The sequence below is a fragment of the Hyla sarda genome, unplaced genomic scaffold (assembly GCF_029499605.1).
Source record: "Hyla sarda isolate aHylSar1 unplaced genomic scaffold, aHylSar1.hap1 scaffold_1203, whole genome shotgun sequence".
Classification (NCBI taxonomy): Eukaryota; Metazoa; Chordata; class Amphibia; order Anura; family Hylidae; genus Hyla; species Hyla sarda.
The window spans coordinates 15,484-29,797 of NW_026607826.1; the positions used below are offsets into that span (position 1 = coordinate 15,484).

Consider the following 14,314-nt stretch of genomic DNA (forward strand, 5'->3'; position numbering starts at 1 on the left):
TACCTACTTCCTACTTAAGGGAAACACTCTTCCCCCTAGTGTCGAGGCTCAGACAATCAGATTCAAGAAGAGCTTGTCTCAGAATTAGGTAGATAGAGCTGATGGAGACCAGATGACAGGGAGTCAGGTACATAAATATATGAGGAAGAGAGCGCATGCTCTTGAAACGCGTATGACAAGGGAGGGTGTCGGTTTTACCGTGGAAAGTTTGTTTGTCGGATTCGGACCAAAATAAAGCTGCAACTTTTTATCCAAGTGCTGGATCAGTTTCTACTTTCTTCGTTTACATAAATATATGTTTTGTTTTACTTTCATGTCACCCCTAACAATATATAAAGTTTTTTTAGCATCTGGATAACCCCTTAAAGGGGTATTCCGGGATTTTTTTTTTATTTGACTATGCTACAGGGGCTGTAAAGTTAGTGTAGTTCATAATATATAGGTTTTCTTATTTGATTTATTTTTAAACAGCATACAAAATGTCTGTTGTCTCAGATTTTTCCCAGGTTGCAATCACTAGTCAGCTGATGACAGGGAGCCTGTCTGCTTCAATGGCTTGAGCAATCGCTTGGTGGGAGTGAGCTCAATCTGCAACTAATGCAACAGCTGTAGGCACCCTGATTGAAAACACAGGTCTTTTGAATGGATGCAGCTCATTTATGTTTTAATGGGTCGGGTGGCTGATGTGTGGGAGGGAGGAAAATGGAATTATAGGATTTGTAGGCAAAGAAGAAAACTCAAACAGGAAATACCAGTTCACAAAAAGCTAGCCACAGTGTTATGGTAATCTCACAACATAGCCATTTAGCCCCAAGACAAGCGCAGATCCTTCCTAAGCATGTCCATTACTGTCTGGCAGGTACGTACTAAAATCACCTTATGGTGGATAACCCCTTTAATTCTTTTAGAATGCTGTGCATTTTCATTTCTTGTGCTTCTCCTTTTATTTTCTATATTAAATCTCCATATTCTGAGCCCTATAACCATACCTCCCAACCATCCCAGATCCGGCAGGACATTCCCGCTATTGGCCCCCATATGTCCCGCATTTAACTGTAAATGCCTCTTAATGAGGCGTCTGTAGTTAAATGCGGTGCTCGGTGGAAGGTTTGACAGAGCCATTGGCTCCTCACCCTGTCAATCACTCTTGTGCTCGCTGGCTCAAGTTAGCCAGAGAACACAAGAGGCCAGGCTGAGCTCTTCCTGCTTCTGCGAACGAGTGACTTCATCAGATGCCGGAGCACAGAGGAAGAGAAAGGAAGAGCCCATGCTAAGGAAGCCCCCGCCGCCGGAGCCGCTGGGAAGAGGGTAAAAGAGCCGCAGAAGGTAAGCATCCAGGAGGGGGAGGGGAAGGGCACTGCTACTGACTACCATGTGGGGGAAACTGTCTGGTACCATGAATGGCTTCCAGAGGAATGTGTTTCCCAACCAGGGTGCCTCCAGCTGTGCAAAACTACAACTCCCAGCATGCCCAGACAGCCAAAGGCTGTCCATGCATGCTGGGAGTTGTAGTTTTGCAACAGCTGGAGGCACCCTGGTTGGGAAACACTGATCTAGGAGCACAAAGTCTGAGCTAAACTTTCAGGCCATAATATTGGTCAATGTATAGAATATTTCTTCGAAGCTAGATGGCTAAAGCTGATGAATAAGGGGAAAGAATTCTGCATCTTTATGCCACAATCTCATCATGTCATACTGAGGAGCGCCTAAGGTCCTGGCAAATGCCCACCTACAGCTCCATGCATATGTTGAGGCCAGTTGGTGCAACACCTGATGGTAGTGGTGTAAGTGCAATCTTTAAAAGTTATCCTCTATATATAGGGTAGGAGACAGGGCTGCCATCAGAGATTTCTGGCCCCCTTACACAGGTAAAGGCCGGGGTTCGCTTCAACCTAGTGGCCTGTCCCTGAGTCTGCCCCCAGGGCCCCCCCCCCCCCCCCCCCAATTGATTTTTCTAATTATGCATTTTTAATTAGATTACAGCAGAGGGTAGTGCAGTAAAACACTGTGCTGCAAAGTATGTAACTGCGCCACACTCTGCTATAATCAAATATACCCTATTCTGAATACTGTAAAACTGCCCTAAAAATTTGTGAATATTCCCACATACTGGGGGAGATTTATGAAAACCTGTGAGAGGAAAAGTGGAGAAGTTGTCCATAGCAACCAATCAGGTGGCTTTTTTAACCTGTTGGGGACCACGGGCGTATGGGTACGCCCTTGAGTCCTGGTACTTAATCTGTTGGGGACGAAGGGCGTATGCATACGCCCTTGCGTCCTGTTACTTAAGGACAAAGGGTGTATGCATACGCCCTTGCGTCCTGGTACTTAAGGACAAAGGGCGTATCTATACGCCTGTGGGAATTTTGGTCCCTGCCGTGCGCCGGGTGGGGACCGGACCGGGGTGACTGCTGATATCAATCAACAGGCACCCCGTGCAAATGCCCAGGGGGGTCATTAGACCCCCCCCATGTCGGCAATCGGCGCAAATCACAAGTGAATTCACACTTGCGATTTGCGCCGATTCCGGGTCATACAGGTCTATGGTGACTAAGACACCTGCGATCCCCATGAAGTGATAGGAGTGAGGTGGCAGGGGTGCCACCCCTCCTATCCCTGCTATTGGTGGTCACCAATATTGGTGGCGACCACCAATAGCAGATCGGGGGCGGGGGGGTTAACTTTCGTTTTCCCCGTCCTGCCCACCCACAATAAGCGGCGCAGAACGGAGAAACCGGCGGGGACCGGCGCCGAAGATCCACTTACCGATCCGGAGGCTGCGTGCGACGGTGATCGGCGATGTCGTGCGGCAGAAGAGGACGGCTCCCTGGATCCTACGGAAGCCGGTAAGTTGCCTAGCAACATCTGGAGGGCTACAGTCTGAGACCATTATACAGTGGTCTCTAACCTGTAGCCCTCCAGATGTTGCAAAACTACAACTCCCAGCATGCCCAGACAGCTGTTTGGGCATGCTGGAATATCTAGTTTTGCAACAGCTGGAGGACTGAAGTTTGAGACCATTATACAGTGGTCTCTAAACTGTATCCCTCCAGATCTTGCAAAACTACAACTCCTAGCATTCCCAAACAGCTGTTTGCTGTCTGGGCATGCTGGGATTTGTAGTTTTGCAACATCTGGAGGGTCACAGTTTGGAGCTCACTGTGCAGTGTTCTATAAACTGTAGCACTCCAGATGTTGCAAAACTGCAAATCCCAGCATGCCCAAACAGCAAACAGCTGTCTCAGCATGCCGGAAGTTGTAGTTAAGTACCTCCAGCTGTTGCATAACTACATCTCCCAGCATGCTCTTCGGTGATCAGTACATGCTGGGGAGTTGTAGTTTTGCAACAGCTGGAGGCACACTGGTTGGAAAATCCTGAGTTAGGTAACAAAACCTAACTGAAGGTTTTCCAATCAGTGTGCCTCCAGCTGTTAAAAAAATACAACTCCCAGCATGCACGGTCTGTCAGTACATGCTGGGAGATGTAGTTTAGAAACAGCTGAAGGTTTGCCCCCCCCCCCCCATGTGAACGTACAGGGTACATGGGCAGGTTTACAGTAAGTTTCCTGCTTCAAGTTTGGGCTGCGGCAAATTTTTCGCCGCAGCGCAAACTCCTAGCGGGAACTCACAGTAACACGCCAGTGCGAATGTACCCTAAAAACACTACACTATACTACCACATAATAAAGGGTAAAACACTACATATACACCCCCTTACACTGCCCCCCCCCCCCAATAAAAATGTAAAACGTATTGTACGGCAGTGTTTCCAAAACGGAGTCTCCAGCTGTTGCAAAACAACAACTCCCAGCATTTCTGGACAGCCACTGACTGTCCAGGCATGCTGGGAGTTTAGCAACAGCTAGAGGCACCCTGTTTGGGAATCACTGGCGTAGAATACCCCTATGTCCACCCCTATGCAATCCCTAATTTAGTACTCAAATGCGCATGGCGCTCTCTCATTTTGGAGCCCTGTCGTATTTCAAGGAAACAGTTTAGTGCCACATATGGGGTATTTCCGTACTCGGGAGAAATTGCACTACAGATTTTGGGGGGCTTTTTCTCCTTTTACCCCTTATGAAAAGGAAAAGTTGGGGGTTACACCAGCCTGTTAGTGTAAAAAAAATAAGAAAATTTACACTAACATGCTGGTGTTGCCCCATACTTTTTATTTTCACAAGCAGTAAAAGGAAAAAAAGACCCCAAAATTTGTAACGCAATTTCTCCTGAGTACGGAAATACCTCATATGTGGGGCGTAAAGTGCTCTGCGGGTGCACGACAAGGCTCAGGATTGAGAGCGCACTATGTACATTTGAGGCCTAAATTGGTGATTTGCACAGGGGTGGCTGATTTTACAGCTGTTCTGACATAAACGCAAAAAAATTAATACCAACATGTGACCCCATTTTAGAAACTACACTCCTCACGGAACGTGACAAGGGGTATAGTGAGCCTTAACACCCCACAGGTGTTTGCCAAATATTCCTGAAAATTGGATGGGAAAAAGGGAAAAAAAAATTTTTTCACTAAAATGCTGATGTTACCTTAAATTTTTCATGTTCACAAGAGAAAATAGGAAAAAAGCCCCCCAAAATTTGTAACCCCATTTCTTCTGAGTAAGAAAATACCCCATAGGTGGATGTAAAGTGCTCTGCGGGCAAACTACAATGCTCAGAAGAGAAGGAGCACCATTGGGATTTTGAAGAGAAAATTTGTCTGGAATTGAAGGCAACGTGTTTACAAAGCCCCCATAGTGCCAGGACAATGGACCCCCCCACATGTGACCCCATTTTGGAAACTAAACCCCTCACGTAATGTATTAAGGGGTGCAGTGAGCATTTACGCCCCACAGGTGTCTGACAGATTTTTGGAACAGTGGTCTGTGAAAATGAAAAATTTTATTTTTCATTTGCACAGCCCACTGTTCCAAAGATCTGTCAAACGCCAGTAGGGTGTAAATACTCACTGCACCCCTTATTAAATTCTGTGAGGGGTGTAGTTTCCAAAATGGGGTCACATGTGGGGGGGTCCACCGTTCTGGCACCACGGGGGGCTTTGTAAACGCACACGGCCCCTGACTACCATTCCAAACGAATTCTCTTTCCAAAAGCTCAATGGCGCTCCTTCTCTTCTGAGCATTGTAGTTCGCCAGCAGAGCATTTTACGTCCTAACGTAGGGTATTTCCATACTCAGAAGAGATGGGGTTACAAATTTTGGGGGGCATTTTCTCCCATTACCCTTTGTAAAAATGGTAAATTTGGGGAAAAAACTGCACTTTAGTGAAAATTTTTTTTTTTTTTCATTTACACATCCGATTTTAACGAAAAGTCGTCAAACACCTGTGGGATGTTAAGGCTAACTGGACCCCTTGTTACGTGCCTTGAGGGGTAAAGTTTCCAAAATGGTATGCCATGTGGGGTTTTCTGCTGTTCTGGCACCATAGGGGCTTTCTAAATATGACATGCCCCCAAAAACCATTTCAGCAAAATTCACTTTCCAAAATCCCATTGTCGCTCCTTCCCTTCTGAGCCCTCTACTGCGCCTGCCGAACACTTGACATACACATATGAGGTATTTCCTTACTCGAGAGAAATTGGGTTACAAATTTTGTGGGGCTTTTTCTCCTATTACCACTTGTAAAAATTCAAAAACTGAGTCTACAAGAACATGCGACTGAAAAAAATGAAGATTTTGAATTTTCTCCTACACTTTGCTGTTATTCCTGTGAAACACCTAAAGGGTTAACACACTTACTGAATGTCATTTTGGAAACGTTGAGGGGTGCAGTTTTTATAATTGGGTCATTTATGGGGTATTTCTAATATGAAGGCCCTTCAAATCCACTTCAAAACTGAACTGGTCCCTGAAAAATACGGATTTTGAAAATTTTGCGAAAAATTGGAAAATTGCTGCTGAACTTTGAAGCCCTCTGATGTCTTCCAAAAGTAAAAACATGTCAACTTTATGATGAAAATATAAAGTAGACATATTGTATATATGCGAATCAATATATAATGTATTTGGAATGTCTATTTTCCTTACAAGCAGAGAGCTTCAAAGTTAGAAAAATTCAAAATGTTCAAATTTTTCATAAAATTTTCAAATTTTTCACCAAGAAATGATGCAAGTATCGACGAAAATTTACCACTACCATGAAGTAGAATATGTCACGTAAAAACAAATTTATAAGTAAAAGCATCCCAGAGTTATTAATGCTTAAAGTGACAGTGGTCAGGGGGGGGTTAAGGACCAAGGGCGTACCTGTACGCCTGTGAGAATTTCGACCCCTGCCTCTAGCCAGACGGGGATCGGAACGGGATGCCTGCTGAAATCATTCAGCAGGCATCCTGTGCAAATGCCTGGGGGGTCCTTAGACCCCCCATGTCGGCTATCGCCGCAAATCGCCAATCAATTCAGATCGTCATCAAAGACCCGATCAGCCCGGAAAATAGGGATGATCGGAGCTGTCAGAGACAGCCCCGATCATCCTAAAGGATAGGAGCGAGGTGGCAGGGGTGCCACCTCCTCCTATCCCCTGCGATTGGCCGGTCAGGACTGACCGGCGAATCGCAGGGGCGGGGGTGAAAGTTAATTCCCCCCGCTCTGCCCGCCCTTGGATGTCGGGGCAGAGCGGGGAAAGATGGCGGCAAAGTGCGGGGGCAGTGGATGCAGCGGGGAATGCCGGCGCCGGTTACCTGGGTTCACGCGGGGGCCAGGGACGATGAACCGGTGGTTGACAGGAGACGGCAGGCAAGTGGAGGCAGGCAAGTGGCGGCAATGTCCCAGATGCAGCAGTGAAGATTGCCGTAAAGTGATCTTCACTGTTGCTTCTAGGAGTTTCAAAACTACAACTTCCAGCCTTTGGCTGTCTGGGCATGCTGGGAGTTGTAGTTTTGCGACCACTGTCCTTCCAGAGGTTGCAAAACTACAACTCTCAGCATGCCCAGACTGTCCAGGCATACTGGGAGTTGTAGTTCTGTAACATCTGGCCCTTCAGATGTTTAAGAACTACAACTCCCATCATGCCTGGGCAGTCTCAGCATGCTGGAAGTTGTAGTTTTGCAACATCTGGAAGGGCACTGTTTGGAGACCACTATACAGTGGTGTCCAAACTGTAGCGCTCCAGATGTCAATTCAAAGCATGCAAAGACTGTCCATGCATGCTAGGAGTTGTAGTTCAGCAACATCTGGCCCTTCAGATGTTGCCAAACTACAACTCCCAGCATGCCTGGGCAGTCTGGGCATGCTTGGAGTTGAAGTCTTGCAACATCTGGAGGGATATAGTTTGGAGACCACTACATAGTGGTCTCCAAATTGTTCTCCTCCAGTTCTTGCATAACTACGACTCCCAACATGCCCTTCGGCTGTCTGTGCATGCTGGGAGTTGTAGTATTGCAACAACTGGAGGCACACTGGTTGGGAAACATTGTCTGTATCCTAACTCAGTGTTTCCCAACCCGTGTGCCTCCTGCTGTTGCAAAACTATAACTGCCAGCATGCACTGACAGACCATGCATGCTGGGAGTTGTAGTTTTGCAACAACTGAAGGCACATGGGTTAGGAAACACTGAGTTAGGAAACAGACAGTGGTGCGGAAACACTTCGTTAGTCTGTTACCTAACTCAGTGTTTCCCAATCCCAGCTTCCAGCTGTTGCATACAACTACAACTCCCAGCATGCACGGTCTGTCAGTGCATGCTGGGAGTCGAAGTTTCCCCCCCCCCCACGTGACTGTACAGTGTACATTCAAACGGGCGGGGGTATACAGCAAGTTTCTTGCTTCAAGTTTGAGATGCGGCACATTTTCCGCTGTAGCGGGAAACTCACTGTAAATTCCCGCCTGGGTGAACGTACCCTAAAAACACTACACTACACTAACCCTAAATGAAGAGTAAAACACTACATATACACTACACCCTTACACTGTCTCCGACCCCCCCCCCCCCCCAATAAAAATAAAAAACGCCTTGTACGGCAATTTTTCAAAAACGGAGCCTCCAGCTTCCAGTATTCCCGGACAGCCATTGACTGTCATGTTGGGAGTTTTGCAACAGCTGGGGCACCCTGTTTGGGGAAAACTGACGTACAGCATTTTTGGTGGAGGAGACAAGTGAAACGCTTGCATCCGGGTACACCCTTATGAAAATCCCTAATCCAGGCCTGAAATGCGCATGGCGCTCTCTCACTACAGATCCGTCGTATTTCAAGGAAACAGTTTACGGCCACATATGGAGTATCTCCGTACTCGGAAGAAATTGCACTACCAATTTTCCCCTTATGAAATGGTAAAGTTGGGGTCTACACCAGTATGTTAGCGCAATTTTTTTTTTTTTTTTACACTAACATGCTGGTGTTGCCCCATACTTTTCATTTTCATAAGAGGTAAAAGGAAATAAAGACCCCCAAAATTTGTAACACAATTTCTCCCCCACAGCCCCCACACACACACATACACAGCCCCCATATACACAACCGCCATATACACATACACAGCCCCCTATACTCATACACAGCCCCATATACACATACACAACCGCCATATACACATACACAACCCCCATATACACATACACAACCCCCCATATACACATCCCCCATATACACATACACAGCCCCCACACACACATGCACAGACCAATATACACATACACAACCCTCATATACACATACACAGCCCCCATATACACACATACACAGCTGCCACACACACACATACACAGCCCCCACACACACATACACAGCCCCCATATTCACATACACAGCCACCACACACATACACAGCCCCCACACATACATACACAGCCCCCATATACACATACACAGCCCCCATATACACATACACAGCCCCCACTCACACATACACAGCCCCCATATTCACATACACAGCCCCCACACACACATACACAGCCCCCATATTCACATACACAGCCCCCACACACACATACACAGCCCCCATATACACATACACAGCCCCCACACACACATACACAGCCCCATATACACATACACAGCCCCCATATACACATACACAGCCCACACACACACATACACAGCCCCCATATTCACATACACAGCCCCCACACAAACATACACAGCCCCCTATACTCATACACAGCCCCATATACACATACACAGCCCCCATATACACATACACAGCCCACACACACACATACACAGCCCCCATATTCACATACACAGCCCCCACACAAACACACACAGCCCCCATATACACATACACAGCCCCCATATACACATACACAGCCCCCACTCACACATACACAGCCCCATATACTCATACACAGCCCCCATCTACACATCCCCCCAAACACACACATACACAGCCCCCACACACACATACACAGCCCCCATATACACATACACAGCCCCCACACACACATACACAGCCCACACACACACATACACAGCCCCATATACTCATACATAGCCCCCATATACACATACACAGCCCCCACATACACAGCCCCCATACACACATACACAGCCCCCACACACACATACACAGCCCCATACACATATACACTGCCCCATACACATATACACTGCCCCATACACATACACTGCTCCCATACACATACACTGCCATACCAGAACAGAACAAAACCCCATACCGCGACTGAATAAAAACGCTATACCAGAACAGAAACATACCACCATACCGTGACTGAATAACACTGCCATACCAAAACAGAACAATATCGCCATACCGTGACTAAATAACAATGCCATACCAAAACACAACAATACTGCCATACCTTGACTAACACTGCAATAACATACCGTGACTGAAGATGCAGTAGATATTTCTCACACATGCACGTTTTATATATTTATATATATATATATATATATATATATATATATATATACATACACACACACACACACACACACACACATCAGCGTTTCCCAACCAGGGTGCCTCCAGCTGTTGCAAATCTACAACTCCCAGCATGCCCAATTGCAGTTTTACAACAGCTAGAGGCACCCTGAGAAACATTGGTCTATGTGTGTGTCTGTGTGTGTAAATATCAGTGTTTCCCAACCAGTGTGCCTACAGCTGTTGCAAAACTACAACTCCCACCATGCCCAATTGCAGTTTTGCAACTGCTTGGGGCACCCTGAGAAACAATGGTGTGTATATGTGTATATATATATATATATATATATATATATATATATATATATATGAATCACCGTGAAAATTCTAGCACAGGACGACTTCTAGTGCGGTGCAAAGTGTCCCCCAGTATGCCACACTGGATCCCCATAAAACTTCCTCCTCTAGGAAACAGCACCCAACACGAAGTCCAGGTATTATGCAGGCTAAAAGGTTTTTATTTGCATCAGAGCATAAAGTGCGATGTTTCGGCTAGCAAGCCTTTTTCAAGCAATGCTTGTAGTCTGCATAATACCTGGACTTCATGTTGGGTGCTGTTTCCTAGAGGAGGACGTTTTATGTGTGTGTGTGTGTATATATATATATATATACACATACATACATACATACATACATCCACAGAAAATCTGCAGCACTCCAGGCCCAATAATTAAGATTCTACCATATGTGACTGAACTTGCATCTCCATCTCAAACAGGCAGCGCCACAGAAGATCACAACTTTTTTCCTGCACCTTTCTCTATAGTGAGGAGAATACACAATGACATCAGTGACTACAGGTGACGTCTTCTCTATAGTCTTCCCTTATCTAATTCAGATGGTACATACCAGTGGGTCCAGCTAAATCTTCTCTCTGCAGAACTTGACGCCCAGATGGCATTGGTTCATTACTTTGTCAGCGGAGTCTGATCCTCTATATGAAAATGATAATTAATATAATGCTGCCAAACACGGACTTCTCTGAAAATAATACTACCACACACTTTATCCTCTGAATAGAATACAATCGCACACTGTACCCTCAAGATATATAATACTACTACACACTGTGCTCTCTGAATATAATACTACTGAACACTGCGCTCTCTGAATATAATACTACTGAACACTGCGCTCTCTGAAAATAAACCTGCCACACACTGTACTCTCTGAATATAATACCACTGAACACTGCACTCTCTGAAAATAAACCTGCCACACACTGTACTCTCTGAATATAATACTACTGCACACTGTGCTCTCTGAATATAAACCTGGCACACACTGTACTCTCTGAATATAATACTACTGCACACTGTGCTCTCTGAATATAAACCTGGCACACACTGTACTCTCTGAATATAATACTACTGCACACTCTGCTCTCTGAATATGATACTACTGCACACTGCACTCTCTGAATATGATACTACTGCACACTGTGCTCTCTGAATATAAACCTGGCACACACTGCACTCTCTGAATATTAAACTACTGCACACTCTGCTCTCTGAATATGGTACTACTGCACACTGCACTCTCTGAATATGATACTACTGCACACTGTGCTCTCTGAATATAAACCTGGCACACACTGTACTCTCTGAATATAATACTACTGCACACTGCACTCTCTGAATATGATACTACTGCACACTGCGCTCTCTGAATATAAACCTGGCACACACTGTACTCTCTGAATATAATACTACTGCACACTCTGCTCTCTGAATATGATACTACTGCACACTGCACTCTCTGAATATGATACTACTACACACTCTGCTCTCTGAATATAAACCTGGCACACACTGCACTCTCTGATATTAAACTACTGCACACTCTGCTCTCTGAATATGATACTACTGCACACTGCACTCTCTGAATATGATACTACTGCACACTCTGCTCTCTGAATATAAGCCTGGCACACACTGCACTCTCTGAATATTAAACTACTGCACAATCTGCTCTCTGAATATGGTACTACTGCACACTGCACTCTCTGAATATGATACTACTGCACACTGCGCTCTCTGAATATAATACTACTGCACACTGTGCTCTCTGAATATAAACCTGGCACACACTGTACTCTCTGAATATAATACTACTGCACACTCTGCTCTCTGAATATGATACTACTGCACACTGCGCTCTCTGAATATGATACTACTGCACACTGTGCTCTCTGAATATGATACTACTGCACACTGTGCTCTCTGAATATAATACTACTGCACACTGCGCTCTCTGAATATGATACTGCTGTACACTGCGCTCTCTGAATATGATACTACTGCACACTGCACTCTCTGAATATGATACTACTGCACACTGCACTCTCTGAATATGATACTACTGCACATTGTACCCTCTGAATGGTACTACTGCACAATGTACCTTTGGAATATAATAATACCACACACTATACCCTCTGAGTATAATACTGCCACAGATTGTATCCCCTATATATAACACTACCACACACTGCGCTCTCTGAATATGATACTACTGCACATTGTACCCTCTGAATATGATACTACCACACAATGTACCTTTGGAATATAATAATACCACACACTATACCCTCTGAGTATAATACTGCCACAGATTGTATCCTCTATATATAACACTACCACACACTGCACTCTCTGAATATGATACTATTACATACTGCGCCTCTGAATATAACCTTGTCATACATTAAACCTTATATGATACACCATACCTCACCCTCACATATAGTGATAATGCCTCCTGACCTGTGCAGGGGTAATACGCACAGTGATGTCACAGTACAGCGATGAAACACCCAATAATGTCACAATACAGGGATAATATATACAGTGATGTCACAGTGCAGGGATAATACACACAGTGATGTCACCGTACAGAGATAATACACACAGTGATGTCACAGTACAGCGATGAAACACCCAATAATGTAACAATACAGGGAAAATATATACAGTGATGTCACAATACAGGGATAATACAAACAGTGATGTCACAGTACAGGGATAATACACACGATGATGTCACAGTACAGGGATAATACACACAGCAACATCACAGTACAGGGATAATACACACAGCAATATCACAGTACAGGGATAATACACACAGTGATGTCACCGTACAGAGATAATACACACAGTGATGTCACAGTACAGGGATAATACAAACGATGATGTCACAGTACAGGGATAATACACACAGTGATGTCACAGTACAGTGATAATGCACACAGTGATGTCACAGTACAGTGATAATGCACACAGTGATGTCACAGTTAATATAATGCTGCCAAACACGGACTTCTCTGAAATAATACTACCACACACTTTATCCTCTGAATAGAATACAATCGCACACTGTACCCTCAAGATATATAATACTACTACACACTGTGCTCTCTGAATATAATACTACTGAACACTGCGCTCTCTGAATATAATACTACTGAACACTGCGCTCTCTGAAAATAAACCTGCCACACACTGTACTCTCTGAATATAATACTACTGAACACTGCACTCTCTGAAAATAAACCTGCCACACACTGTACTCTCTGAATATAATACTACTGCACACTGTGCTCTCTGAATATAAACCTGGCACACACTGTACTCTCTGAATATAATACTACTGCACACTGTGCTCTCTGAATATAAACCTGGCACACACTGTACTCTCTGAATATAATACTACTGCACACTCTGCTCTCTGAATATGATACTACTGCACACTGCACTCTCTGAATATGATACTACTGCACACTGTGCTCTCTGAATATAAACCTGGCACACACTGCACTCTCTGAATATTAAACTACTGCACACTCTGCTCTCTGAATATGGTACTACTGCACACTGCACTCTCTGAATATGATACTACGGCACACTGCGCTCTCTCAATATAATACTACTGCACACTGTGCTCTCTGAATATAAACCTGGCACACACTGTACTCTCTGAATATAATACTACTGCACACTGCACTCTCTGAATATGTTACTACTGCACACTGCGCTCTCTGAATATAAACCTGGCACACACTGTACTCTCTGAATATAATACTACTGCACACTCTGCTCTCTCTGAATATGATACTACTGCACACTGCACTCTCTGAATATGATACTACTGCACACTCTGTTTTCTGAATATAAACCTGGCACACACTGCACTCTCTGAATATTAAACTACTGCACAATCTGCTCTCTGAATATGGTACTACTGCACACTGCACTCTCTGAATATGATACTACTGCACACTGCGCTCTCTGAATATAATACTACTGCACACTGCGCTCTCTGAATATAATACTACTGCACACTGTGCTCTCTGAATATAAACCTGGCACACACTGTACTCTCTGAATATAATACTACTGCACACTGCACTCTC

The 14,314-nt window shown here is 44.8% G+C and overlaps 1 long non-coding RNA gene across 1 annotated transcript in view; it reads left to right on the plus strand.

The window, feature by feature from the left end:
* The first annotated feature begins 501 nt into the window (after nucleotides 1–501).
* LOC130303247 (uncharacterized) overlaps nucleotides 502–14,314 on the plus strand; it is a 37,222-nt gene continuing 23,409 nt past the window's right edge. The window contains exon 1 of the long non-coding RNA XR_008853349.1: nucleotides 502–1,326. This is a non-coding gene — a long non-coding RNA (uncharacterized LOC130303247). The remainder of the gene's footprint in view (nucleotides 1,327–14,314) is intronic.